The sequence below is a fragment of the Schistocerca gregaria genome, chromosome 5, assembly GCF_023897955.1.
Source record: "Schistocerca gregaria isolate iqSchGreg1 chromosome 5, iqSchGreg1.2, whole genome shotgun sequence".
Taxonomy (NCBI): Eukaryota; Metazoa; Arthropoda; class Insecta; order Orthoptera; family Acrididae; genus Schistocerca; species Schistocerca gregaria.
Window position 1 is genome coordinate 480,518,162 of NC_064924.1, and position 22,118 is coordinate 480,540,279.

The following is a 22,118-nucleotide window of genomic DNA, read 5'->3' on the forward strand; positions in this document are numbered from 1 at the left end:
CACCGTACGACGACAGCAGGTCAAATGCACCGCATGGTCATATCCCGAGGTGATTTAAACCCGCAGACAGCACATCAGAACGTTTTCACCATGTATCAGCATTGTCCTTAATTTATGAGCATGTGTGTATTTTCAGTCACCAAAAGAATTCACACTTGTCATATCGTGGGATCGACTTTGGTATTCCTGTGCGGTAGTCTGCCGCCTGTGAGTGGACCGAGCGTGTGACAAGTCTTCAGCTCTTCGTCAGAACGCTGGCCGGATGACAGGAATTTCTTGAGGTCCTGGAAGAGATGTAAATCGCTGGGAGTAACATCAGGAGTGTACGCTGGACGATTACAGTTCCCAGCAAAACAGTTGCTGTGCACCGAGCCGTGTGAGGAGCAGCATTGCCATGTAGCAGCACAGCGCCTGCTGTAAGCAGACCCTCGTTCTGAACGGCGAGTCGCAGTTTCCGCATCGTTTCGCAGTAACGGTCAGCATTCATTCTCACCTCTGAGTAAGAAGTAAACGAGCAGAATGCCCTTCCTGTTCCAGAATACCGTGCACATCACTTTCTGTACTGACGCAGTCTGAATTTCGCCTCGACCGGAGACCCACTGCGACGCCAATACAGTGACTGCTTCTTGGTTTCCTGGCACCGTAACTTGTCGCTGTGGTCAAAGCGCGGCAGAAATATCAGTGCTACTGCAACGCGTTCAGTTCCGTTCTCAGGTGTCAGGTTTTTTGGCACCCACCTGGCACACAATTTCCTGAACAGCAGGTGCTTAGTGACAATTTCACGTAGCAAGGATCGCGACATCTGTGGAAAAGGCCTCATCTCCGCAATCGTCAAGCGACGGTTGTCGAAGACGCACTGGCGTACCAGCTCAACCAGGTAATCTTTGAGGAACGGTCACCCACTGCGCTCTTCATCGTGCACCCTTCGACGGCCTCCAGAAAAAACCTACACCAGCGACGCATAGCGCGTGGTGTTGTCTCCATCGATCTCACGGAGCTGACAACGAATTTCGCTGGGGGCTACCTTTTGTGCGTTGAGGAACCTCGTCACTGACTGAACCTGGCACACGGCGGGAGAACGAATGAGACGCCATTTCGGATCACTGCTCCCGTAGCACTGCCTGCAGGTGAGACCTGTCCAGCCAGCATTTGTTACCTCATAGATGCGTTGTATATCTACTTTAAAGGATATACAGGGGAACTTACTTTCTGGGTGCACCTCATATATTCATTGTGCAGCCATCTGCCGCGTCATTTGCATCATCACGCCCAAAATTGGTGAAACATGGTGACCAGGCTGACGATGTTATCAGTTCCCCTGACATCGGCAGGCCTGTTGAATGACAGATGTGGCCATGCTACGCTACTGTGACGGAGTGAGTATGACGGCTGAAGGAAGAAATTGTCCACAAATCTGAGACAATCCCGTCCACATTCATGACCTCAACGTCCCCAAATGACAAAGGTGTGTCACTACGTGCTGTGACTACAACCAATAGAGCACGAAGACAGACCACTGGATAGGACGAGCAGCTATAACGAGGTGGCTCGCAGTTGGCTGTTCGCGTTCAGCCGCACCTCAGGCTGCGAGTATGACTGGTTACGTTGCGGGCGAAGTGTTTCCACAGCCGCCAACCACAGAAGCGTCAGCCGTGGCCACACCTCACATAAGATTGGCACGCACATGCCAGAAAGCACAAATTTCTGACGCGGACTGGCAGCCCGCATGAGCTGGATGTGCGGGACGGCCCTCACGCAACAGCGTAGGCAGACTCGGTATCCACTGCGCAGACCATCAGGCTGGATGTAGACACCGCGGTAGGGGGAGACTGCAGCTATGCTGAAGCCAGTGACCGCATTGGCTCGACGCCATCCAAAAGCGATGCCGATGGTGCAAGAACTGCTGACATCGGCAGCCTGGCCGTCATGGTCGCTTTTGTGTTCGAATTCGTGGTGACCATGATTGATAAAGTGCCGCAGCAGGTAACTACTGTAATGAATATAGCTGTGGAAGCAGCAAAGCCGTCACGTGGTCAACAGTAGGCGGCGCGCCCAAACTCTGGGGCAGCGCGACGATCAGTCGGACCACTTACCATCTCCAAACTGCTATGCCGGTGCCAGATCACCAGATGAAAAGGGGATACGTGAAGACATCCTCAACGAGAAAGCATGTGAGGCATAGGGCTTAACCATTCTAATACTCCAACACCAGGGACGTCTGTGAAAGTACTAGTATCTCATAGTAGTACTCATGCTTAACGTCCTCAAATTGTATATTCATCGCTAGGAAAAAAAGAATGCCTCGAACGACGTAGATTTTATCTGCCTTCACTCCAAATAGTTGGCTTATAATCTATTCATTCTTCACAAAAGCCCCATTTTCCTTTGTTTTAGCTTCATTCCGAGAGGTATGTTTGTTAGCCGTCTATATTTTTGTGCCCCATTTCTCTAAATATTCTTCCATTTTATCCCATTTTCAGTGCTTTAATGCAAAACGAATTTTCCCTTATTTCAGGATCTTTCATTTCAGCTGACTATCCTCCTCCACTCTTCATCGCCCAGGTCTCACTTCGGTATTTGTGTACAGGTGTTGCCAATATTTCTGTAAAATTTTGTCTATCTTTCCGGTTTTCTTCGCTAATGTACTGTGTATATTGCCACATCGTTTGAAACTTAACTTACTGCGCGCGCACGCACACCCACACAACTTTCATAACTTACGTGACATCTAGAGATGAAATTTCAAAATTTTTTGTTCAATGTTTTAGAGGGCACTGGGTAGTTGCCTTTAAAACCCATAACTCTGGTTTTATTAGTTCATATTTTCAAGTTCTCCTGATGAGTGCAATCGATATAGAGCAAATGATAACCCTTTCTGAGACTTCTTGCTGATGACCAAATAATGTTAGTCCAGTATTTAAATGTTTCTAAGAATTACTTTTGTTCCTAGATCAATTTCTTGTTCCCATTGTTAGCGTCATAGTCGGTTAGTCTGTGCCCGTGTCGTACTCCTGTTTATTGCTATTAATCCCGTTCTGTCTCTGCTTGTAGCAATAAAAATTTCGTTAAGTTAAACTTCTGGCACCTGTATTAAATGCTTTGGATGACCTCGTCTTTCCATTATATTTCACAGCAAATACTTATTGACTCTGCCGAAGCCTTTAACAATTTAGGAATGAAAGTCTCCAGATTATGTGCCCGTGTGTTTTCAGTTACCTTCTGAACTACTGTAGTATTTTCACTGCATGATCATCCTTTGAGAAAACCATTCTGTCCCTTCATTAAGAGGTCATCAGCTATTCTTTTCAATTTATTAGTTACATGTGGCGGTAATTTATAGCAGATGAACTGTTCTGTAGTTTTCACGAGCATCTCTTCTGTAGTTTTCACGAGCGTTTATAGTTCCTTTTTAACCTCGTGATATTACTTCGGCCACTCTGAGAGTCTTGCCTCATTTTCCATTTCTAGAAATCATTTAATAAATTCAACAGCTTCGGTTATACCATTAAATCGCATATTCAACAAGGTCGCATTAATATAATCAGGTTCTGTGATTTTCAGTTAAGCTCCTTTCTGGCAGTCTATATTCCAGTACAATATTACCTCTACAGTATTTTCCATCCACAGGTCCTTGAAGTGGAAAATATTCCCTGTCTTCAGACACATTCCTTCTGTTAATTCCCCTAGTTTGCAGAGAACCCAGTTCCTCTCACCACTCACATTCAGCGTCCTTCTCTAACACCACTCCTCGCACATGAGGTTTCTTGTCTTGTTTTCCTGGAGACTGGGATTCATTTTGGTACAACGCTGTACTCAAGATACACATCTTGCAGAACGCCTACGATAAATCAGTCCCTATGTTCGTTACCAGCAGATTACTTCCGACGAGGCTGTGCTCTCTTTGCCTGTACTAGTATATTGCTTATTTTCTCATTTCTTCGAATGTTAAGTGTTATTTTGTTTCAATCCTGTAATTCATCCTCACTAAGGAGATAGCACCATCATTGGTGAACTTTAACACCAATGTACCTTCTCATTGAACTTCAGTATATTTGTCTTCATTGCATCTTCGGTATGTTAGTTGAACAAGAAAGGTGCAGAGTTGCCTTATGAACTTCGCAAAGAAAGCAGATCTCTTCGTCCACCGTTCTAGTTCTTCTCTCTTCTGGTAGGACAACATATTTTGTATTTGACCAGCTTTCGCCTCAGTCGCGTATTCCATGTGGTATACCCATGTGTGTAATCTGTCCAGGTAATGGAGTGTGTTCTTGCCCAGTCGTAAACAGGAATATATGTTGTTGTTGTCTTCAGACACTCGTTTGATGCAGCTCTCCATGCTACTCTATCCTGTGCAAGCTGCTTCATCTCCCTGTACCTACTGCAGCCTACATCCTTCTGAACCTGTTTCGTGTATTCATTTCTTGGTCTTCCTCTGCTATTTTTACCCTTCCCGCTGCCCTCCAATACTAAAATGGTGATCCCTTGATACCTCAGAATATGCCCTACCAACCGATCCTTTCTTCTAGTCAAGTTGTGCCACAAATTTCTCTTCTCTCCAATTCTATTAAATGCCTCCTCATCAGTTATGTGATCGACCCATCTAATCTTCAGCATTCTTCTGTAGCACCACATTTCGAAAGCTTCTATTCTCTTCTTAGCTCAAGGATGCCAATTCCACAGACGCTCAACATGCTTCCAACATGACCGAGTGCAAGGCATGGAAATAGTTTTCAGAGCATGCGCGCTGCCGAAGTTGTGGAATATTGCTAAATCATAACTTCAGTCTGTACACAAAGTCCTTTTTTTTTTTTTTTTTTTGCTAAAAATAATTCAGTGGCAGTGACACCTACTGCTGTCTGCCGGGATCAGCAGCGTGATATTTGCTGTTCGGATTTGGCCGCCACTGCAGGCTGCGGCGCCTCCACGCTGCAAGCGTGAGTGCGTAGTCGGCGACGTGGTAGAGAGTACGTGCTGCGGCCGTCCTTGAACCGCGGACCGGTGTGGTTTCTCGGAAAGCGGAGCGCGCATGCGCCGGACTGCGCGCCTGCGCAGTTGCGCCCACGCAGCATCCGGGCCACGCGGGCGCCGCATGCTGCCGTCTGGTCTGGTTTGATCCGTTCTGAAGTCACGACTGCAGCCAGCTTCGTCTGATCCGACTGGACACAGCAGCCACGCCAGCGACAGTGTTCTAACAGCAAGACACGGCTCGGAGGAGCGGGAAACATTTTCCAGAGTGTAACAATACCACCACTTAAGGAGTAGGTTAGAAATCGAATTAATAATGTTGCTCACGCAGCAGATGTTCGCTTGTTCGGGCAACAACAAAGTTATTGACTGTGGATAGTATCGTCAGAATGGAAACAATGAAGTCACTGTAAGTCATTAATTTTGCCACTTATCTTGAGTGGATTCCCACGTAGATTTCGTCGAATTTGTCATGGCTCATCTTGTTGATTCTAGGGAATTCCACTTTCATTGCTAGAAGGTCCAGATCCGTATTTTAGTAACATTTGAAGACCTAACAAATGCGTTTTTCAGGAAATTCTTAATGATCCAACAATTCCACATCAGAACAATGATATGGTAGAAATACTTGTTGACTTGTTCATGATCCACATTTTTGTTAAACTTCTTGTAAATTCACATATACTTCTTGTCACATCATCAAGAAAACAGTTTTTGTATCAATCTTCATATATTTAATTTCCACTTTAACCAAACACAAGACTTGGCTATTCTTTTACAAAGTGAAATAACTTCTGCAAAGTGAAACAAAGACAGCACTGTGCGCTTTCGCGCCAAAACGATTGAAAGTAAGTCAAAGATTGACAGTGTCACAGAAATGAATACACACAAGAACCATATCACTGCAATATATCGATACATTAATAGAACCAAATGTGAATATTGTAACAAAAAATGTCTGTTACCTCGCTGAGAAGTAGTAAGATATTACTGGTATCGAGAACTGGGGTTGGAGTGCCGTAATGGTCACGTAAATAAAGAACCATTACAAGACACAGTAAAAGAAAAAGGGACACGGTGTGACAACTGTCGTGGCGATGCCAATCCGCCTTGGGTATTGGAGGGCCTCATGTCATTGTCGAAATCGATGTAGTTTCCTCATGCTTGGTAATTCAGCTTTCTGTAACTTTTTTGTAATGACTGCGCCTGAAAGGATCAAAAATAGTCTGAAAGATATCGATAAGGACATAAAAATCCATTTACTACCAAAGCTGTTACCGAATGAACAATCCTGGTAGACCCTAGAAGAGATGAACAGATGTGAAGACAGGAATGCCTTCACAACTAAAGGTCAAAAGAGGCTGAATGGAAAACTGCCAAGAATGGAGGCTGATCATGAGGTACAAACATGTTGAGATTCGCTACGTAAATTTGCGGGATGACGTACTTGACAATTTTTACCGTCTACAGCCCACTCTGGTACCGTTGAAGCTATTCCCCGATGACCTAACAGACCTTTTAACATACCAGGTGATCAAAAAGTCAGTATAAATTTGAAAACTGAATAAATCATGGAATAATGTAGATAGAGAGGTACAAATTGACACACATGATTGGAATGACATGGGGTTTTATTAGAACAAAAAAATTACAAAAGTTCAAAAAATGTCCGACATGGCTCTTCATCCGATCAGAATAGCAATAATTAGGATAACAAAGTAAGACATAGCAAAGATGATCTTCACAGGAAATGCTCAATCTGTCCACCACCATTCAACAATAGCGGTAGTCGAGGAATAATGTTGTGAACAGCACTGTAAAGCATGTTCGGAGTTATGGTGAGACATTGGCGTCGAATGTTGTTTTTCAGCATCCCTAGAGATGTCGGTCGGTCATTATACACTTGAGAATTCAGATAACCCCAAAGCCAATAATCGCGCGGACTGAGGTCTGGGGACCTGGGAGGCCGAGCTTGACGAAAGTGGCGGCTGAGCACACGATCATCACCAAACGACGCGCGCAGGAGATCTTTCACGCGCCGTCGTTGGGACATTTTGTGAACTTCGTTATTTTTTCCTAATAAAACCCTGTGTCATTCCAAGCATGTCAATTTTTAGCTCTATCTACATTAGTCAATGGTTTATTAAGTTTCCAAATTTATAGTGACTTTTAATCACCCTGTATTTTCCCTCCTCCTTGTCGGTTTTTTCCATATTCCTCGCCGATTCTGCACATAAGCTCCTCATTCCTCACCTTATCAGACCACTCAATTTTCAATATTCTGTAGCATCACATCTCAAATGCTTGGATTCTCTTCTGTTCCAGTTTTCCCACACTCGGCGTTCCACTACCATACAATGCTGTACACCAAACGTACATTCTCAGAAATTTCTTCCTCTAATAAAGGCCAGTATTTGATACTAGTGGTCTCCCTTTGACCAAGAATGCCGTATCTGCCAAGAATTTTCTTCGCCAGTGTTTCGTGGACAAGTTACCAGTTCACTGTCTCGTGGATCATGTACTGTACAGTCACTTCTTTGCCTTTCCCATCCAAATACTTCTGGGTCACGAAGGCGACTGACACACCCAAGTACATGGTTCAGTTTTATATCCTCATTTACATCTCCGCAAACCACCATCTGTGTGAGCTAAAATTTCTAATTCTACGCTCCTCGTCTTACTGTACTGATACAACGCCTGTCTTGTAAAGTCTGCCGTTGGTGTTGGATGAGAATACACACAAACTTTCGCTTTTGCTGCACCAACCGGTAACTAGACATGTTGCTCTTCATTGGATCTTCCTGCCTTTTGGGTTCTAGAACAACGAGCAACACAAGTATCTGCTGAACGAGGGTCTTGCAAGATAACCTCTTCCGTGATTTACCTGAGGATTCTTCCAATGAAACTTTCTGCCAGGTCGATTAGTTTCAGGTGCTCCTTGCACTTTAAACAGCTCCGTATTCATACTCAAAGATATGTAAGGGATGTTACAGATTCGAGACAGTTCCGCAATCGTGTAATCTTACATTGCTGGTCATATCCGCGCATTTATACGTGGTACGCACCATTAATGTTAAACTGCCAGGTTCTGCACCAAGAGTTAGTCCCTCTCTTTCGATAGCTTTCTAGCTTTATCACTCTTCTATGCAGAGAAGAACCTTTCTAAAAGTATGTAACTGTCCGTTTTGATCGCATTTCCGTCAGACAAAACAAATGAGAAGTAATTTGCTACAATAATATACAGTATATAATACCACAATTAAAAAGTACTTTATCTCGTCTGTTACACACACTTCTACCATGACTGGTGCTGTTGAGTTGAGGCAGCCTGGCTTAAACAGCACGGATGCTGTTAGCTGGATTTAAAAGCAGTAACACATGTCAATGTTAATCACAAACAAAGCATACTAATTACATGAAAGTAGAAAATAGCGAACTGGAATCACAATAAAATTCAAAACGTCTACAAATTCAGCATGTCACCATATCGAAAATCTCTAAAAATGAGAATAGCACTTGAAACATTAAAATCCAATTTTTCCACATAAGCATAGGTGTTTCATAAAAATTAATGTGTAATAATTAAAATTAGCGATTTGTATTAAAACTTCTATCATCTAGCTATAACATTACACAAGGCAGAGCTTAACGTAACTTTACTGTAAGATTCGTAAGGATATATATCAACCTTTTATTTTAGTAAGTTTATATGATGACTGTGCTCTCAATTTGTAGGCGTTATTTTGAATTTTAGGGTGACCGTTCAAATTGCTTATTTCTGCTTCTATTAAAATGACTTCATTCTTTATTCGTAATTAATATTTACAAGTGTTATCGCTTTTAATGCCACCTGATAGTCAGAATGTTGTTTAAGTAACGTTGCCTCGCTCAACAGGACTGGTCATAGTGAAAGTGTAACTCTGACGACGCAGTACGCAATGCATCGATAGTTCGTGGTCCTTCTTCGTTCTGCTGCTGTATACTGTATCGTTGTAATTATTATAGAAATATTACTCCTCTTTTGTTCTACGAGGGTTGGAACTTTAATAGTAGCAACTTTATTTACAGCTCGTACAAAATACATAGGTATTTTTACTGACCTTCAAAGAGGTCACCACCATAGTTTATAATCCGTTGCCAGCGCTGTGGAAGTCGTAGGATACTCTTAGCAGTGCCAGTTGGGTTGACAGTTCGAGCGGCGCGGTCTATTGCCTGACGAATTTGTAGCACTTCTGAAGCGAATGCCGTGAGGTGTTTCCTTCAGTTTAGAAATCTAGTTGAACTCACGAAGGCTTAAGTCGTGGAGTGCAGTAGGTGGTATAGCATTAGCAGCCCCATCAGTCACACAAGTCAGTAACAGCTTGCACTGTACGTGCTTGAGCATTGTCGTAGAAAATGATAGTCAGGTCCTGCAGAAAGTATCATAACTTCTTTCTCTAAGCTGGTTGTAGGTTGTTCTAAAAATGAACAGCATAGAGACAGAAGTCATGACAATTTCTGCAGGACCTGACCATTTAGTACGACAACGTTCAAGCACGTACAGTGCAGGCTGTTGCTGATTTGACTGATGGGGCTGCTAAGTGCTTAAGCCTTCGTGAGCTCAACTCGCTTTCTAAACTGAAAGAAACACTTCACGGCATTCGATTCAGAACTGCTACAAATTCGTCGGGCAATACACCGCACCGCTCGAACTGTCAACAGAACTGGCACTAAGTGTATCATACGACTTCCACATCGCTGGCAACGATTTATAAACTATGCTGGTGACCTCTTTGAAGGTCAGTAAAACACATATCTATTTTGTACGAGCTGTAAATAAATAGTTGCCACTATTAAAGTTCCAACCGTCGTATTTGACAAATTGTGGTTATGGCTGTGACTGGAACGAGATGAGATGCATTTAAAAAACCGATAAAATAGCAACGAAGACGGGCAGTTATATTAACTACTAATAATAGAGGACACGTATGATTCCTCATTTATACGCAGTCTTTTTTTGTTGCAAATATATGTGGCCATAATTCATTTTAAACCTGCCCATCGTCCTCCGGATTACTTCTTGGTCACTCGCTAGAGGTCGTGCGAGACACTCATGATAAATGACTATAGGTAGCCACATCTACTTCATTGCGTGTTGCCAGGTGTGTGCTATTTCACAACGAAATCGCTTTTACCTTGAAGTACGCAAATGGGTGTGTCAAAAATAACGAAGTTTGTTACTGACGATTCGCAATTACTCCGCGGTCTCTGCTGTACGTTGCTTCGAAGACCAAGCATAAGACGAACACTGGCAGTTTCCTCGTGGACAGGAGGAGCTGATTCAGCCCGTTGCTTAACGATGGCACCGGTTCCTGCCACGAGGCGTATGAATCGCTTTCACTCAACCCAGTCGGCAGCACTCGTAAACAAATTCAGGGACACAGAAGGCACGAGGCAACAGCTACTGCAACAGCGGCGTCTAATATTCTCTCTCTCTCTCTCTCTCTCTCTCTCTCTCTCTCTTTCTCTCTCTCTCTCTCTATCACATCACCCATTCTCTCTTCCAAAATGTGGATTATACATCTGTAAGTTAATCATTGTGCAAGAAGCTATGGAGTAAATGAGTTAGACTTCGAGAAGGTTAGTAGCAAACCGTGAGGTGCTGTTGACAGAACCCAGCTTCTTCTTTTCGTCGTGCAATGATCCATATATTTATAGTCTGGACGTCAGAACTGTAAGATAGTCATTGAGGGGTATTCAAACGGTTAATAAGATAATGGAATGCAGAGAAAATTAGATTTGAAAGTGACACACCTAAGTAGTTGTTAAATTGGGTTTAGTTCCTCCATCTTAGTAAGCTTAGTAAGCCATCTTAGTAATCTTCAAAGAAAAGTTTTTCCCACTGCTGTGTTCGGCCGTGACAGTCTTGCTTTTTATTGAAAGTATCAGGATAACTATGTTCCAAACAGGATCATGTTGCTCATAGTACAGATCAATAAACATGGCTATTTGTTCAGAGTTCGAATCGGAAACTAAATTAAACATTGTTCTGCGCAGAAAGCCGGAAGTTAAGTCGTGGGTGCGTAAATTCAGAAGTGATACAAAAAACTGAGTGAAGGAATATCAAAGAAAAAAAGCTAGTGACTTTACTATTCTCCGCAAAAGTTAGGTAACATGACACGACTTGCGGGAATGATCTCCCGAACATAGAATATAGACCGATTAAATCTGAGATTAATATTGAGGAGTAACGTAAATTTGTTTAGCGACAAGTTGAACATCAAAATCGCTGATCACCCGGTACCCAAAGTACAAGGACTTCCCTACACCAGAAACAAAACACGTGACAAAGCTAGTAGTAGTTCGGAAGCAGGTCAACACCCCTCGTCAAAAGCTATCTACCAATGTCACACAGGCTTGAGAAAAACTTTTGAGACTGTACCTCTGGAGCATAGGATTCTACGAAACTGTGTGGATTAAGAAAACACTGGATAAGCAGAGAATCGAATCACCAGAAACGTGGTGTTAAAGGTTACTGAAAATGAGGTAATAGACGTGGAGATTGGTCTACCTGGGGAGGAACAGCAAAGCTCCAGGAGAGGGGGTAAGTTGATAAGAGCATGTGTTAGGTGATTACAGAATAACCTCGAGCAGGGTAGATGCACTGTAGGGGGGGGGGGGGGGGGGGGAGAGAGAGAATGTAGGTGAAGAGAGTGAATGGCATGTTTCCGACAGCTGAGCGATGAAGTTAACTTCACGTTAACTCTAAAGATGAAGAGGCTGGTACTGGAAAGGAAATCGTGCCGGAGCGCATTAAACCAGAGAGCTGAGGTGGGCGATGCGGGGGAGAATTTCAGCAACCGCTAGCTTGAACTTGCAGCTCGCGACCTGTCCTGGTCTTGTGGGGACGCTGTTGTAGTGGCGAGACACAAGATTCAGTTGCTGCCCCATTTGACGCTGGGTGAGTGTAACGGGGCGTCGTCCCAAGAGGAGAACAAGCGTTTTCCGTGTATCGTGGCATTTCTCCGGAAATGCCTGCCCCTGGCAGCGCTGGGTTTTGCCAGCCAGTGTCGGCCGGCTGTCCCGGTGGCTTGCTGTTAGCTGGTGTTCGAGGAAAACGCAGGGCGTGCCGTACGCTGGGGTAGGCACCTTGCCAGAAGTTCGCCTTGACAGCGCCAGCCGCCGCAAACGGCAGTCGCACGAATAACGTACAGCACTTGATGCTCGCGTTATAGTTCTCTTTCTTCCTGCCTTCCACCACTCTCTCCCGCTATGTCGTTCTGTATTATCTACAACGAAAACTTCAGTAACTAAACGGTCTTATTGTCGGAAAACACACACTAAAGCAATGTTACAGTGAAGAATGCTTTCGACATCACCAATGTGCTCCATGTCTGCTTCACACGCCTCGTTCCAGCGGTTGCCTACCCTGGTAACTGACGACGAGCACTACACCGGGCCACTGCAATTGCTTCTCCCTCTCCAAAGACTCACTGCCCTTTATAAAATATTGTTTGCTTTATACTCTCCATAATAGGCACTACAGTGACGTATCCTCAACATATGCAAACTAATAAGTCACCGCTACATGTTCTACGTGCTCCCCAGAACGCAAGCTACAAGCAGACGCGACAGACTCCATTGGCTAGTGTCACGTGGTACCCTCCACCCAGCCACTGCGCATAAAAACACCTCCTGCCTCCACCTCTGTAGCTCAGAATAGTCCACAGAAAGGAAATCAGGGAGCCCGCTACAGATTAAACGCGAAGCGGCAACTATTTACTATTGCGGCTCGACATTGACATCCTTGTGAAAAGGAAGCAATCCAACCGATCAAGACTTTCGCGAAAGGAAACGTCAATAAAATGAGTTGTGATAAATTTTTAACTTACTACAAAAGCTTCTAAATATATTACTGTTCACATATGAAGCTCTGAACTGCCACTGACTCTAGCTTCAGATGACAATGAAGCTTCTTTGCATTGTAAATATCGTTCTCTCCCCCCCCCCCCCCCCCTCCCGGCAGCTATTTTTAAGTCGTAATTTTTATTTCTGGGACTTGCACTCTACTGCCATGGGACACTGAAAGGAAGGGGAAGATTTCAGCGATGGCCATATTGCGAAATCTGAAATACCAGGTGGTATCAATTAGTGCAGCCATACGAGGTCCAGTGTGGGCTGAAATTGTCACATAGAAGCAAAATGTGGTAGATATTCTAATGCGTTAACGCGGAACAGATTTACGCTGAACAAATTAGTTCAAATTTTGGCCACCAGGTGTAAATCTGGTACTATGAATGCAAGACACTTACAGAAATGATTACCGATGTAATAGGTTACTGCCGCTTACACGATTTGTTCAGTATGAGCACCGGACACGGATGAAACGCTACACAGCACCATACTTGCACCTAGCGGCCAAATCTGGAATTAATCTTTTTCAGCGTAAATCTGTTCCGCATTAATGCATTATAGTTCCGCTGCCGAAAGATGATTACAATTCACACTGGACGTTCCTGGGTAGCTGCACTTTTAATTATGAGCACCCAGTACGTTTGCTGTTTCCTAACTCGGAAGCCTGCGCACATAGCCATGCTTTCTTTGTAATACTGTAGAGGAATGTGCTATAAACTTGAGACACCATAACTTCACAACATTGTGCACGAGAGGCACCACCCCACTGTGGAAGCGACGCCAGTCACGTGTCTTGAGGCGCCGAGAAAGAGTCGTTGCAAGCCTTCCAAAGCGGTGAACGTGTCGCCGTGTTTTACTGCCACACTTGTCGGCGAGTTGAAACGCTTACTAGATAATTCAGCTGCGTCTATTCTCCGAGCTTCTACGGCTCCAAAACGCGGCTCATGGTTTACACAATAGGGAAGGCAGTAAATCTTAGTGTGGTCGAATTGCACAGTACCAATACGTCCGACAGACTTCATTGCCCCCCATCAATTGCGTCAATATTTTCGGAAGTTACGTCTAAAAGTATATATTGCAAAAGGTGCCAAAGTGCACCTTAAGTAACAAAATAAACATGAAAATAACTCACTTCACCAAAAAAATCTTCAGCTAGTAAAGTACTTGATAGCAACTGAAATTCGTGATACATTTTTTGCCATTATTTCATTCAATAGCGTAACTTCGGCTGGGAGGTGAAACCTAGGACAATCTATTGCAGCAGTACATGGGAATTGTTCTTAAGATTTGTAAACCACTTCTTTCCGGAATGAATTAAATTCCTTGATTCTTGTAATGAATCTCAACCTGTCACCTGCTTTCACTAGTTTTTGTATGGTTATTCCACTTAAGGCCATTCCGGATGGTTGCTGCTAGTGTTTTTACGGGTCTTAGTGTCCAGTCATTCTTTGCAAATAGCGTTATCAGTAGTGGATGTGTTCGCCTATTTAGGCGCAACCTTTTCCCACTGTGCCAGTTATTAGCTTATGGAGCGCCGAAAGAAAGATTGTTTGAATGCCTCTGTACGCGCTGTAATTAATCTTGTCTTCGCGATCCCTGTGGGAGAGATATAGGGCTTTGTAGTATGTTCCTGGACAGCGTTTAAAGCCGTTTTAAGGAACTTCGTTAGCATACTTTCTCGGGGTAGTTCGCCTAACTTAGTTTGCCAGTTCATTTCGTTAACATTCGTGCAGCCCTTATGTGTAGACGTTCAATATACCCTGTTACTCCTATGTGGTATGGGTCACACAATCTTCAGCAGTATCTCAGTACAGGTCGCGCGAGTGATTTGTAACCAATCTCTCCTGTAGCTTGATGCACTGGCCTGACATACAGCCAATAAGTAGTCCGTTACGTGCTTTACCTGCGACTCAGCGTAAGTGATAATTTTCACGTCCCTATCAAGTTTTGCACTCGAGTATTAATAAGGGTTACGATCCCATCGCTGTCTCACTGATATCGTTTTCTTAGGATAGCATGTTTTTTGTTTTGTAAAGTGCACAATTACACTTTCGAACATTTAAAGCGAGTTTTCAAATATTGCGCCATTTCGAAATTTCATCAGTCTGAATAAACAATAGTGCAGCTTCTAAGAGTTTGTACTTAATTGTAGATAGCTCCATCTGCAAAGTCTGAGGCTGCTGCTATTTTTGTGTGCTATGTCATTAATATACAACAGGAAAAGCAAGACACACCCAACACACTTCTCTGGGGGTACACCTGAAGTTACTTCCCCATCTGTCGAGAATTCTCAATCAGAAATAAGCATGCTGCGCCCTCTCTACTTCCAGAGTTAAGTGCCAGTCCCTGCAACAATAAGTGATTATCCGCGCGTCTTCCTGCATTTCGCTGCACTCTTCAGACATACCTACCTACCTACCTACTACCTACCTACCTACCTACCTACCTGTAGTCAATTGCATCGTCTGTGAAGATCCTCTTAAAGCTTCGGTGGTACCCGCTAACGATTTATATATATTGTAAACTGTATGGTCCAGTACACTCATGGGGTATTGACAGAATTATACATCTTCAGCTTTCGTCCCTTAATGTGCAAGAGAACTACGTTGCAAGATCAGTTTCTCCCTAAAGAACGCTTCGCCCTCGCACTCACCAGCCGCTGCAGTGAGGTCGTGGAATTCTGGGTGCCTCTGGACATCCCTCCAGAGCTGACATCGCGTGATCTCGCCGCAGCCTCCTCCTCCTCCTCCCCCCCCCCCCACCCCCCACCCTCCACCCCTCACTGCTCCGTACACTGCAGGACTGCAAAGTCACGCACTACCTGATGTGGCCCTTAATTCCTTGCCCCCCCCCCCCCCCCCCCCCTCCGTCTCCAACTTCCTAATGAAGCCCTTTTTATAGCTCGTGTAGCTAGTACAGCCCACGCGTGGGTACTCCCTACAACTAAATTATTTCAAATATTCTACCAGGAATCCATCGGACCATTAAAAACTAAATGACCATCTGAAATGTTGGGTAGTCTGGTTATTATATAACGTCCTGGGCCCACACTTCCTCTAGTTAACCTTCCCTCCAACTTTCCCATAGTAGCAGTACTGGCGTGTCAGTTTTCTATTGAAAAGAGCTCGAACCGACTCCTCCAAATAAGACTACAAAGTACGTAACTGGATGCTTCTGGTCTACAGTGGTCTCTCTACTGGTAAGAACACAGAATTGATTTCTTCACTGTTCAACAGAAGACTAAGTAGTTAGGAACATCGTACAACCACCAAGATTACTCGGTTACTGTATGAAGTGGCGTTCTTTTTGAGGGAGATGTCCATTATTTTTAGGCGACTTCAACAAACAGTGACTATTGAAAGAGCTGTCCAGTTCTAGTTTTGCAGATCTGTGGCTTCTCCCAGTTATTAGCAGAGAAGGCAAGCATCATCATGACTACGGAACTTGTGGCCGTACTATATCCTCTTGAAATTTACTTAAGAACTGACACTTCTCCGTCAACACTTGGAGTCACTGAGTAGTTTCTACTTGATGCACAGCATATGAGCGTATGCGATCTCCATCTATTCAAATAGAATTGCCACCAGTCTTTTCTCTAAGAGCTTTACTGTGTTTGAATTTCAGTGTTAGGCGCGGTAGCAAATTAAGTCAATACATGCAATGTTTATGAAAATGCATTTCCTGATACCGAATTTTCTACATGCGGGAACTTTATTTATATTGGATGATATATTACGTGAACCAAATCGTAACAACGCATTATTTCCAGCTGCCCCAAACCAGAACTGACAACACGAGATAATTTAGACTTAAATGTGATGCGTAATGTTCTAGTCACTTGCCAAAAGCTGTCACCATAGTGGTCTCATTACGAAACATAGATGGCTTGGTTCATAATTCCCCTGTTATTACTTCCTCTGATCAGACTTTCTACGTATTCGTGACATAGATACATTTACATTAAGTTAGTCATCAAATGTGCCTAAACTGACCCACGTTCATTTTATTTCCTCTGTCGGAATTTACTTTCGCTGAGCTCTCGTGTTACGGTAGTGAATTCCGTGCTTTCCTTTCTTCTGTCGTTACGTTGAAGCTTCAATTTTTCATATCCCACTGCAAATGTTCAATCATGAAGTTTGCATTGCCCATCAATAACCTGTCTTAGCTAGTTCCTTAATTGTGATATCATATTCAGACTATTTGTCACTGATAGTGTTTCATAAACTCACTTTCACCATTGAGTATTTGGTTGAGTTGTCGTTGTGCTAAGGTTTCTTGCAATATATCACCACCATTTGTCTCGCTGATGTCTCCTGCCGTTCCGTTGTTGCCATTTAGTATGAATCGGCCGGTAGGGAGGGAGGAAATGCATTAAACACCCTCTCCCATATTATCAAACGGTGTGCCTAGGACATCAAAGATCAAAGAGTAAAATATTAAGTGGTGCTTGATAATAGTGTAACGCACCTTTGTTTTCAAAATTTCTATTAGAATTTATAAATGATTTTATAATTATTAATTTTAATTCATCTGTAATTATTCCTCTTAACCCATTACATCAATCACTACCAAAGTTGAATTTTTTGCGCCAAAATACAGATAATTACATATGCTATTTTGAATATCTTTGATAATTGTGTAAAATTTTACACGTTTCAGGTAGGACTTTATATAGCAATTTTAGCACCTTTATCTACATATCTTAGCTTGAACAAAATGTGTGAAAATTTAGCTCTGTTTGGTTGTTTCACTGTGAGAAATGTATGGACAAAATATCAAGACTTCATATCGAGGGTGTTGACTGAAAAGGTACATAAGCGCTAGAAAATGTAGTTTCCACGAACGTGAATTCAAACATAGAAATTAATTTTCTTCGGTTATACCACCCCAGTATGCTCAGACTGTTGTCAGGGTCTTTGTTTTCCTCAAGTCTCGGCTTTTAAATTTTGTCTTGTTTCCTTCGCTGGGTCCTAAATAGGCATTTCGGCTCAAGACACGACGGCAACCTCTTCAGAGAAAGTGAATGCACCAGCCCTGAAGCCCTACAGCAGATACAACTGCAAATGATGAAAACGTAGATCTGAGGAACCTTTCCAAATACGAGCAGGCACAGGCTCGGTTGGATTGAGAGTTTAAAGTTGGAAATTTTCTGTCGCTATTGCACACATTTCACTCCCGTCCCTTGAGGCATTCTGAGTTGATTTAAGTTTTTCCTGCCGAAACACGCGTTTTCTCTCACCTGGTCGTAGGCTAGAGGTCGCACTGTCACTTCAGACTTCTATTCTCTTAGAGGTTTTCGTGTTGTAGATTCCCTATTTCATTATATAAATGCTGTGAAATAATCGAAAAGTCTGCTCGCGTTCATCTGTCAAAGCTGGTAGCGCACAAAAAATACCAAACATTTTCATATACCTCCAAGGCTTCCATTGTAGTCTTCCTCTGATAAATATAAAAAATCAGATATCTCACTTCGTCGATTTTTGTTCTTCGGTTTAGACGAGTATTTATCCGTTCACAATTCTTCGTCTTTGCGTTGTGGTGACGACAGCTTTGCCTCCGTAATTGATTTTTATGCCAACTTTCATACGTGCTCTGTTAAGTTCTTTCAGTCTTTGGAGAACTTTATCTGCACTAGAAGCAAACAGCACAGTGTCTACAGTGGGTTTGTGTCCAGTATTAAGATTTCTTGGTTTCTCTCCAGTTCACGCATCATAAAACTTATTCCACGTGTACTGGTTTTGGAGGTGCGTGCGGACTAAAACAACATAGCCATTCAGGTACTCTCGCCTGACAAGTTAAAACTGCTAGCAAATATTTCGCAAGCTCACATGATGTAAGAGGATTATATAACGAAATAAACTGAGTACTTCCCGATCACGTGAAGCCTCGTCAACCGCTTAGCATCCCAGACGTTCGCCTAACGACTCGTGTTTAGGCGGCCCGTCGCACACTCACACAGCCGAACCTAGCGACAACTCTCATGGTGGCAAACTTGATCTCAATTCAACGCCTCGTGGTTTGTAAGGTGAGGAAAAGACAAAGCAGATAACTTCGGAGCGTTACGAAATATACTGTATCAAAGCTGTGCTAAACGGGTTTTAAACATTCTTTAGATGACAACCAAATCACATCGTGCGAGACAGTGCAGCGCTTTAGACACTGGACATCCGGCTCTAACTTAGATATCTGTAGCAAGTCTAATCCGAATGCTGAAATGACCACATCGAATTTTCTGAGTTACACGTATTCGTTTCGGCTACTGCTTCACAAAACAGCACGAAGTCGACGGCACAAGCCGTTATTTCTGTTGATCTTTATCATCCAACCACGAGTAGTCGTAGTAGCAAGGATGGTAAATATTTTTGTGCTTTCATTCCTCTAGAAGAGATTAAACGAAGAGCGGCACGTTTCGTCAGGGATCGTTTAGTAAGCGTTAGAACGTTTCGGAAATGTTAGGAAACTCCGAGAAATTTTAACACTTTAGAGGCGGGCCCGAGCCTTACTCGTTCACTCACTTGGCTACAGAAGTCATCTCTAAAGATCTGTGTGTTCTGCAACGTCATAGTTTTGCAGTCACTCCAAGTAGTGTATGCAAAAGCTGTCTGAAAATGTGACGCTAATAGTAGTAAAGTAACAAAACGTCATCTGTAAACTGAAAGGGAATCACTTTGTTGCAGCGGAACATTAAGCGGAATCAGCAGCGACTTGCGGAAATGTGTACCGGACCGAAATTCGAACCCGGTATCTCCTCACTGGGCAGGTGTGGTAACCACTGCGCCATCTGGATACAGCGTTGCAGCAACTGCTGCACGCCTCACGTGCGATCCACACTCCCATTTAGCGCCACCTATCGGCAGTCCCTCTCTAATATACTCCCGTTCGCTACTCAAGATTCCCACGGGAGGTTGGACGTACTCGTCCATTCGCACTTTTATGATCATATAAAAATAAAACATCAGCCTGCGAGGCTTGGACACTCTCGAAAGTGTTAAAACGCTTTTCAGGAAGTTACGCAAGGTATTACTTGCTCCAATGTATGTTTCACGAAATGCCTGAAAAAATCAGAAATCACATCTCATGCGGAGAGTCGTTCTCGTCACGCACAATTAGCGTGTGGGACAGGTAGGAGGAAAAGGGATAGTGGCTACCCTGCGCCACAGAGCGGAATGTGGTTAGCGGAGTGTAGACCCGTCTGGTCATCCTGACTTATATTTTCTATAGCTTTCATTATTCTCACATGGTTAAATAGTCTCTAATGATATTGTCACTGTGATCTTCTTCATGGATTCTTGAAGGTTGAGTAACAGCTACAGTGCTTTGTTCTACTGGTTAGATTTCCTTCGAATGCCGGTCCATGCGGTAACAAGCAGAGAATGTGCTCCTGAAGAGCAAGCAGTAACTTTCCTTCACTAGCATATTGTTCACGAGTAGGACAGTGGAGGGATAATGGTACAAGAAGTACACTTCTAGGCTGCTCTCATATCTTTGCCTTTTGTCCATGATTTTTACTGCAGCTGAAGAGGCAATGATAGTGCCAGCCGATTCACGCTTGTGACTTGCGTGTTAAAGCACGTGATCGGCTTCACAATCCCGCTCCCTACACATCACTCGAAGCACACGCGAATCCGCGTCGAAGAAACAGCTTACATGAAGAAACAAGCAGTCTTGGTTGCCGTGATAAATTTCCCAGTGATAGGTTTCACCTTCATTTAGGCGTCTTCGGATTGGTTGACATTTGGTAGCGATTCATATATGGGATTCTGCGTGTAAAATGTCCCAGTAGGTAAATTACCCTAGTCAAGTTTCAGAAACACTCCGCGGCGTCCTTATTACATCTGGTGCAGTCCAATGCAAACCATCATGGGAGTCTGGTTTTCAATGCCTGTGGCACTAATCTTGTCGACAGTCCTCTCGCAGATGGGGGATTTCCCTCTATAAATACGACAGAGCCAACTCCTGATTTCTTATGCAATCTCCATTCGACGATTTCCTGACCACCTGGTGTACCGCGCCCGTTCTGCAGATGAGGCACGTATCCCTCCTGATACTTGTTTTCGGGCCGGCTGGAATACGCCTCACTTCCCTCTGTCGGACCTTCATCTCCACTCACTGGAAGGTGCCCCGTGTATTTCCAAAGCACTTTCCCGCTTCTTTGGATGGTGCCTCGACCACGGATTAGGAACCACCTCTTCCAGGGTCTTATCGCCTCCATGATATTCCGGCGTCTTGAACGTTCCATCCTAGAGTTCGAGGGCGCTACTATCTTCTACACCGATGGTTCTAAAAACGATAGATAAGGCGGCATAATCTTTCACGTCTCGTACTGGTATGGAGCACCATTCACTGCCGGGATGATGTGTTCACAGCAGACCCTGCTAGCCATTAACAGGGCCTTTGTCTCAGCTCTCCCTCCAAAATGTTTTAGTATTTACCGATTCAGTGAGTAGTTTGCAGGCTATAGACAGATGGTGCTCTCGTCATCCTTTGGTATCTGCTATCCACGACCACTTTTCTGCCCTTGGCCGTGCCGGCTGCTGCCTTACCTTCCTCTGGGCCCCAAGTCACGTGGGCATCTCAGGGAATGAACTGGCTGACCGTTTGCTAGAGGCAGGTTTTGACCATCCCCCCATTTCTTTCTACAATTCCAGGTGCCGAGGTGTAGATACATATCAAATCTCTTTTTGCCTAAAAGTGTAATGACAGTAATAAACTCTGCACCATCAACAAGACTACTGCAGTTTGGCGCTCTTCCTTTCGCTTCTCTCGGCAGGAGTCCACAGTCTTATGCCGTCTACGCATCGATCATACCAGGCTCACGAATTGTTTTCTCTTGCGTAACGAGCCTCCCCCCCTCTCACAATGTAGGTGTGGACCCAGATTGACGGTGTCCCATATACTGGTGGAATGTCCTTTGTTGGCCGTTCGTGCTAGGTACAGACTTTAAGATTCATTGTCTTCAATGGCAGCAGACGATTCACGGATGATTCTCCTAGTTCCCAGTTTCCTCCTACGGGAAAGTAGTTTCTGTTTTCAGTTCAAAGGTTTTGCTTTACTCCTGGAGCAGGGGAGGGATGTGTGTGGTTGGGGCTTCTCTTGGTGTATTCTACGTCTGTAACCCATAACCACTCCCCGTACAAAGATTGCTCTTTTTATCTGTTCTTTCCAGTTAGATTTGGCCTACGCTTTTGTGCCTTCTACTGTATGTGTTTTAACTTCCTCGCTTTATAGTTCGACCCCTCTGACTGGATCTGCCCACTTTT